Source organism: Apis mellifera, linkage group LG11 (genome assembly GCF_003254395.2).
Source record: "Apis mellifera strain DH4 linkage group LG11, Amel_HAv3.1, whole genome shotgun sequence".
Taxonomy (NCBI): Eukaryota; Metazoa; Arthropoda; class Insecta; order Hymenoptera; family Apidae; genus Apis; species Apis mellifera.
Genome location: NC_037648.1, coordinates 14,487,867 through 14,497,301, shown reverse-complemented (window position 1 = coordinate 14,497,301; position 9,435 = coordinate 14,487,867). Strand labels below are relative to the sequence as shown.

At 29.3% G+C, this 9,435-nt stretch overlaps 1 long non-coding RNA gene across 1 annotated transcript; it reads right to left on the bottom strand.

The window, feature by feature from the left end:
* Positions 1 to 2,049: 2,049 nt before the first annotated feature.
* LOC113219098 lies at positions 2,050 to 7,059 on the bottom strand. Its single transcript, XR_003305635.1, has 2 exons — positions 5,116 to 7,059; positions 2,050 to 5,003 (listed from the first exon to the last, which is right to left on the bottom strand). It is a non-coding gene; the product is annotated as an uncharacterized LOC113219098 (long non-coding RNA).
* Positions 7,060 to 9,435: the final 2,376 nt, after the last annotated feature.

The window sequence follows — 9,435 nt, the reverse complement described above, 5'->3', positions numbered from 1 at the left end:
TCGTTGTAGACTATATACCGTTTGAAACCGAGTTACGATTCGATTTAGAGCTTGTATTTCAATTCGATGTAGTTTCGAAGTGAAATATCCAATATTCGATTCTAGGATTTTTGACACTTTGTATTAAAATTTCCTAAAGTTTTTCCGTTTAATCGTATATACGAGTTCGTATTATAGGTTAATTCAACGAGACACGATTATGACAGAAATATCGATCAAAAATACGTACGTAAAAAGTTTTTAATACTTTAATGAAGAATATTTTCTTTCTTTCTTCTGCAATTTTCTTACAAATATTTGAAATATTCACAAAAATATCGCTACTATCGATAATTTAATTCCGTACCATAACCTCATTTATACGAACAATAAAATTCCTGTATCACGTTACTCACCGTAACCTAATATTCGCTACTCGACAATTTCACTTCGTTGAAATGTGAAAAAACAAGACACGAGAAACTTCCAAAAAGATTTTATCCAAATCGATAATCGGGATTGAATCGAATACCGTTTATTTTCGTGCAAAGAACTCGTTGACTCGCGGAACGAGGGATCAATTGTGTCGGTTAGATTTCCCCTTGCGAATTACCTGGTGTTTTCGTACCGATAGAACACGGAATATCGGCTGTCCAAATCGCTTTTATTATGATTTATCGAAAGTTGAACGATTATTCCTTCCTTCCTTTCGCATGTTATATTTTCCATTTATATTCCCAAGCGATTTATATTTTTCGAATTTACCATTTAATTATCCATAAAAGCACGTTCATTTTTAAAATTTACGAATAAAGAAAAAATAGATAAAAAAAAGCCGTCGAATCGAAAGTAAGAATAATGGAAGGAAATGTATATCGTATTTTCAAGAATAAATCAAATGGATTAGATTATTTCAACGAAAAAGAAGGGGGGAAATGGGACAATATCTCGCAGAATGATCTCGCAATCGAAATTTCTGGAAGATTGCTTTGCGCAAAAGAGAAGTTCCTTTTAGAATGTATCGTGTTATCTTCTTGGATGTGATTAAAATTTAATTGAATGGACATAAATTTTATTGGAAAAGAAAATAACATTTATTCATATTTTTTACAAGAAAGAATGTATACGTACATTTTCTCTGTATTAACTATTAATCCAAGTCTTTTAAATTGTATAATTGTATTTTACAATTACATCAAAATCTCAGATATGACTTATTTCATGTGAAATTTTTTTTTTTTTTTTTAATTTAATTTTAACGTGCTGATTAAAACGATATTCCGAGAACGGAAATCATTGTTTCTATATTTTTATATATAACAATTCGAAAACAATGAATCATATCCTACGTATATAATATACGAAAGAAACGTGTCATTCCATCTTTTTATTCATTACAAAATTTCACTTAATTTCTATTAATTATTGAAAAATACCATTCCCTGATAATTAGAAAAGATTCGAAATTACATGTATGCGAGCCTACTTTTTAAACGGAATTAAATCTTTTAAATGGGACAATACGATACACTGTATATTTTTGTATACAAAATATGCTATTTGAAATCTTTGTTTAAACAAATTTTATTAACTCTTTTAAAAGTTTCGTGTTCGATGATATCACAGTTGTATTAAATTTCCAATAATCTTATCGGAGACGATGTTTCTTTTTAATATCCTTATCATCCGCGTATATTGCGTAAATAAAAACTTTTTTCTAATAATTTATCGATCGTATCGATCGATATATCTAATCCCTAATATCTAATCCCTAATCTTAAATATATCTAATCTTATCTTGACTTCGAAAATTCAATTTTATATAATCAATTTTATATAATGTCAAAATTATTATATTATATTATATTGTTATATTATTTTGTTCAAAATTGAAAAAAAAATGTCATTATCCGTATCCTTGTTAATTTTTTTTTTTTTTTTTAGAAACTAATAAAGATATTCCATTTATTTCTCCCTTCCTAATTTAACGTTTCAAAGAAATTAATTTTTTTTAACGTACGATATTCGAAACAACATTTGTAGAAAGGAACTTAACCTAATTTTATATACTTTTTTTTTTTTTTTTTTTTTGGTAGTGATAATGAAAGAACACTGTTGGTGTTCTTTCCAGAAAGATTAAAGGAATGCTAAATGAAAAACTCTTTTCCACAAACTTGGAAAAACCTGGACTTGAAGTGTCATTATGCAAGTGCGTTTAACGAAGGAGCAATAATAACTGCTAATACAACAAGTGGCCATCAGATGGCATTATTTTTCCTGCAGTAGAAAAGATTTTCAGTATTTTTCTTATGGAGATAATTTATTGTTTCTTTTTTTTTTTTTATTTATTTCTTTACTTTTTTTTTTTTTTTTTTTTTTTTTTTTTTTTTTTCCGTAAATACATTTTTCGTAATCGAAAATAGCCGATCGATATTTCATGTAAGATAACGATACTAATTTTATTTTCCCCCAATGATTCATTATCTTTTTATTTGAACGTATCATATAAATTATACAATGACGTATGTTCGTGATTCATATAGACATCTATATATTCTTTTATGTAATACAAGTTTTATCGTATTTAATGTTTACGTATAAACAAGGTCGTCGTTGTTTAATTTATAGAGATTTCAAATAATTTTAAAAAAGAGTTTTAAATTATCTCTCGATATTATCTCTTTTCCAACTTTTTTTTTTTTGAGGATTCTCTCGTCAATTTTTTATAAACGAGAACACCAAGTTGTTTAACGAGACAAATTTAACAAAACGAACGAATAAGTTGTGAAAAATTTAGTGTAGAACATCTTTTACGGAGAGACAGAGGATGACGTTGAATGTGTCTAGGTTAATAATAAATTAACGTGATACATAATAATTGTGTACGCGTTAAACAGTATCATGACTCACGGCGTGAAATCTCTTGCTTCCCTCTCTTTCTTTCGCTCGCCGATAGATAAAATATCTTTCGATACTCTTTAAAATGATATTAGCTAAAAAATATTTCTGAAATTCGTCATCAATGTGAAATTTTGCACGCCTTTTGGAAATTTTATTCGTCTAGTCAAAAGTTTCATTTTCAAGAAATTTTTAATTTAAGAGGTTAAATGTCTAAATAACGTTTCGCTCGGTAAATTACACTCGTAATAAACGAGAGCAGAGAATTTTTTTAATTGTGAACGTGAAACAAACTTTTGACGACATTAATTATCTTTATACGTAAAAGAGTATTTCGTAAAATTCTAATTTCTAAATTTTTAATTTTATGTAAAAATTTTCTAGTAAAATAATTGAATACTTTCGTAATTGTAATCGTAATAAAATGTATCCACGGTTGGTAACATTGAAAATAATTCTGTTACTATTTTCATGAAGTACACTGGGGAAATTACGTGTAATTACACACGGATAAAATCAGTAATTTTTTTTTTTTTGAAAAAAAATAACAACTTACTGCTGAAACAATAATATCTACATTATCTTTATCAATTCTTCGTCGATTCGCCGTCTCGTAATACAATCGTGTTAACACACGTAAGAATACTTGTTTACTATCATTACATAATTGAATGAATATTTCTCTGTCGTCCGTAGTTCACTCTTTCCGCCAATAAGTATCGTATGATAAAAACAGCTGACAAACACCTGGTCAATCCCTAACTAATGAGCAAGAGTCGGAAATGCGGTTATTCCGTTTCGTGAAGAAAATAAAACTTAACCTAAGATCAAATGAGATCATTTTTCGCGTTATCTCGATGACTAAACAACGGAGAATTTCGTAACATTGATTTTTATCTTATTATCAATTCCTTCTTAGTATTTTATCATCTACTAATTCGTTATTTCAACCTAGTCTGAATCATATCATACGAACATTCGGATTAAAAATTATTTTTTATCGATTTAATCAACGTGAAATATTTTATTATATTGAAAAAAATATTTATCGTAATATAAATTTCTCGACTCGAAGTTATCGATATTATAAGGCACGAATATTAATTTTAAAACGTTACACGTATCAAAACGTTCGTTCCATAAGAACCGTTTAACCGTTTAAAAAAGGGTGCGGTCTCGGAGAGAAGTTTTTCGGCTAACAACGTCGTAGAAATTGCTTCGAGCGTTTCTTGAATGCGAAAAATGTTGACACTGGGCTGACATTTGGAACTTTCATTGAAGATGCCTCGCGGTTCATTAAGCCTTTCACAGGATTCTTCGAGATCCAGTTCCGATTTTGAACACTGTTATGCGAAAAGAAAAGAAAAAGAAAAAAATTAATTCTTTGGCCAAGCGACAGCGTTCAGAAACAACATGGGCAAACGAGCGTTCGATTCGCATCGTGGCGGATGAATCATCGAAGGGACACGCCAGACGATGAGAACAATACGAAGAGCAGGGTTGCCTCGCTTATATATATGGGGATAGCACGCGAATCAATTGAAAACATACATGCGTTCCAGTTATTAGTTATTGCTTGTTTGTAGCTCGATTCGTAGTAAATTTTAGCGAGATCAAATTATTATTTCGTTTATAATATTAACATGATGCGAATAAATAAATAAATAGATAGATAGATAAAAACGAAATAAAAGTTAGGTTAAAAAGTTAGAAGGTAAAAAAAGGAAAAAAATAAACGATTCGTGATCGAAAGAAAGTTATTTTTTACGTTCTAATTCTTATTTCGAAATTGTTCGTGGATGAATTATTTCCCTTTCTGAAATCTCAATGTGTATCTCAAATCAACAACAACGCGGCAATGTTCAAAGTTTTCGTTGCGTTGTTTCGTTGCGCGATCGATTTCAAGGTCCGTGGTTCATTCTTCGAGAAGAGGAAGCTGACCTCAAGGTTCTTCAAGTGCACTGCACTCGAAAACACTCGACTCTCTCGGTTTAAGTTTGTGAACTCGCCATCATTGATCTCCGTTCGATGAAGAAAGGCCATTGACCGACTCGATACTATTCCGCCATCTATTTCGCGAAAAAAATTGTTCCCTTTTTAACAATTTCCCTGATGTGTAATTTTACCTGTGAGAAACGAATCATTGAGAAAAGAATCGTGAAAAAATCATTAAGAATCGAGAATACTTTACACGATATGATTATTTTTATTTATGTTACACTTTATTATTACACTTACTTTGTGACCCTTATTCTGCACAGGTTATGTAATAATAATTATCGTCGACGAGACTTGTTTTATCACGGTCGATAATAAAGTTTCAAATTCACGAGCATAGATTGTGGATGATAAAATATGGAAAGTTAACAACGATTATCTGTTATTTTTTACATATTATTAATAAATCCATTAATAATTATATGAATTTAAATTTTAAAAAGTAATTATAAATTAAAAGTGCAATTTAATCTTTTTGCTTTAAAAGCGTACATATTTCAACGAAGCATTTTATTGAAGTGAAAGATCGAGGCACAATGTTGAACACAAATAAATTATTATTATTTATATTATGGAGAACTTGGATCATTCTAACCAATTTTCTTTGTCATTGAGAAATTGGAACGGTAATGTCGTAAAAAAATCTTTGATCAGCTTTTCTCTTTTTTTTTTTCTAATTATTCCATTGACACGAATTTTTATTATCATATATATATATATACGTATAATTTCAGTAATGTGCAATGAAATTGAACAAAAGAGTTTATCTTTCGTAATAAAATTTAGATTTATTTTTTTTAAATATTGGAATTTAAAAATCTATTTATAGTAAAATTTATATTAAATGTAAAATTTGTTGCCGAATATTTCGCAATAAATTTTTAATATAGACACGCGAAAGTTGATGAGAATGCAGAGAAGATATGGACTGAAATGTATACGTACTCGTAAACATCGACTACAGTTCTGACTCAGACCTAACCTGTCTACTTAACTCAAGCATAATTCATACGCATAATTTAAAACAAGTATATTATATCTGTGCATTTGGTTAAGTATTATTCAATTTTTTATCAAATATATATATATATATATACACACACATATATATATATATATTTTATACATCGATTAAAAATGTCATATTACTTAACCTAAAAATGTTTAATTTATTTTATTTTTATCTATCCAAATTTGATTTGATGCACGTTTTAAGCATTCAGATATCGTGAACAATTTGATAATGAGTATCACGTGCGCACGCATATATGCATAATATGTATATGACATTAATTAGCTAGGAAGAATTTTATGCGTTTTTATATATTTGTTCTTTGTTACATTTCCTTTCCTTTTTTTTTTAATATATAATGAATCACGCGATTATACCGTACGATGATCGATCGCATAAACACGGAGGATTTAAAACTTTCGAAATTAATTCGAAATTAATATATATTTTTGTCCAATGGACACTAAGTTATCGATCGATATAGAAGTGATAAAATTTTTTTTAATTGTGATGTATCAAATTTCATTTCGAATACATATTGTGATCTATCGTTTCCTTTGGTAATCTAATTTTTCTTTTTTCTTTTTTTGTGATTGATGATGATTCGAGTAAAATCGAGTATTTGCGTTTATTTATATTGAATTACGGAACGAACGAAAAAAATTAAACGGATCAATTTATCACTTCGCAACGAGACACTTAGACCAATTTTCAAAGCTTTGCAAAAACCACTCTCTAATGATACTTCGATACGAAAAAAATTTTACAAACGTATCTCAAATGTGCTAAAATGGCATCGTATAGAATTTTTTGTATTTATGTTTTTTTTTCTTCTGTTAATAATAAAAATAAAAAAAATGAAAAATCGACCAGTAGTTCGTAAATGTGCACGATGGAAGAGAGATATATACTTAAGAGAGATCCAAAATGTGGCCAAGCGGAAGCAGCTGTGATCTGCTTAAATAGGATTTCCGCGCCTTATGTAATATATGTCATCGCGAAACGTCGTCGCTGCGTCGATAGACGTACATTTTATCGATTGATTTCTGTTTGACCTAGTGGTGCGAACCGATTTGAATTCACAATAACACTAATTTTTAAAGTTTTTACATATGCCCTCAATTAATTTGATTTTTATACATGTGTATCATATACATATATAATATAATTATTAATGCATAAGTATTAATTGCAGATATTATTAATAATAATAATAACGAAAAAAAAAAATTATTAATAATATCGATAATCATTAATGATTATATAAGGATTTATTATATAGATATGTATATACATATAAGAACGCATCAAAGACTTATTGTTATTTTTACTTAAGTCTATTTTTTTATAGTGTTTTTCCTTTGGCGCCACCTGGTACGTTATTTAAGTATGAAACTCGTGTTAGTCTAACTAGTCATTCGTTCAAAATTTCGTTCGCGTATTTTCATTCTCACTTCTTCCCGCGAAACCGTTTTAAATCTTAGGCGGAATCAAATGGCACTGTGTCCGGCCGAGGTTTAAAAGTTTAAAGGGAAACGACGCCCACGCGTTTTATCGGACAATTTAAATGCTGTTTTGCAGTTGACTATATCCAGGTCAGTAGGAATGTCAATACGAATGTTCCGAACGCATTTTTCATTTTGCTAAAAATTACTTTTGTATTTTGATTTTTCATAATCGTAGAAATTTCGCCGACTTTAAAAAACGCGAAAAAATTCAACATATGGATATTTTTAATTGTAAAATTAATCGACGAATTTTTTTATTTTATTCTCTTCTTTTATTTAATTAAAACAAAACATTCCTTTAGTCGAATATATTTAATAAAAATTTGAAGATTTAATTTTTCAATGTTAATTATTCAATTTCAAGAGAAATTGTATAAATAAATTGGAATCTATAATTAAACGTAACTGGGATAATAAATACGAAATATAAATATTGTCAATTTTAAAAAATTGTTTAAAAAAAATAGATGAATGTAATTCGTATTAAATCCATCGATCTTTGCTCAATCGATAGATCGAGAAATAAATCGATTCATTGATTTAACTGTATAATCGATTGAATTTTCAATTTATCTAATTTAAACTAATTGTGAAATAAGAAAATAAAATAAGAATTCGATGATTGTGAAGATTGTGATATAATTTCTAATTAGTTTTCCAATTTGGCAAATGTTTCCCTCTTGAACTTGTTCGCGCGCAAATTTGGATTATCTAGAGATTTCTTGATAATAATCCTATTACCGTCATTGACGGTAAGCCGCGTTAAGAGGATTTCAAATCGTGTTATTACGCGTGTGGGCGTTCCTGTTTCATTGAACATTCACGTCGAAAGACTTCCTTAAACGTAATCAAAGATATCGTTGTATCGCGCGCTTCATCTCGGTTTGTACATTCTTTCTTGGATCTCACAGGCTGAAAACGTCGGTAGAACGTACGAATCGTTTTTATCGGCTATGTATTTGTTTCGTATGCGTGTGCTTATGCTCGTTGCGCCAACTGGTGTAGAACACCATAAGTGTCCAGTTTGCATGAGTTTACCGCCTTCGATTCGTTTGGAAAGGGGGGAAAAAGGAGATCTCATGAATATGGATTCGGCATTTGTTGAGAAGCAGCAATCGATGATTCATCGACACTTTGAACCATAATTCTGTAATCTACGAGAAATATTTTTCCAGATATTTTCACTGCTAGATTATTTTTGATCGAAAGAAAGACTATATAACAAACGAAATAGTAAAATCATATATTTGACTGTCGATAAATTAACAAGTAAAAAAATTTCTATCATCGAACAGACTGCTGATATGATTGCATTGATAATCTATAGTAACGTTACGTTACAAGTGTTCATTATTCCATAATTAAAACTATTAAAAACGATTAAAAACTATTTTCAGTTCCTTTTCATACTGTGATATATTCAGAAAAGTAATATATAACAATTTTTTTTTCGTTCTTTTTTTTTTTCTTTTCTTTTGTAAATAATAATTTTTACTCTTGTTCAAAACGCTATATAAACATGAACCATATGCTGAAATAGACTTACGACATACACGTATAATCAAATTCGCCGAAAATTCGTTCGAATTTTTCTTTCCATCCAATTCCGACGAAGCGGTAAAGTAGAATGTTACGCGTTACTGACGCGGTATGCATAAATGCAGTTGAGAGAGAGAAAGAGAGAGAGAGAATGTTGCAGGAGGGTAGTTTCGATTTGAAACCAAGATGGAAACGTTACATTGATTAACACTTTCGCTGCGATATATGAATCACTCGTGGCTTGTACATTAGTCTTACTGTAATTTTTCACTTTTAATGGTAATTCGCTATACCTCGAGCCGTGATGTGATGTGATTTATTGCTTAAGATAGTTTCACATGTAGTAACTATTACCATAGAAATAACGCGACGTTGTAAAAATTTTTCTGTAAAAATCGAACAACACAGGTATCTTCTAAACGAAATTACGAAAAATTTATGAAAATGTACTCGTAGCGAATGTGTTAAAATAAAATAAAAAACGAGCAAAAAATTAATGGC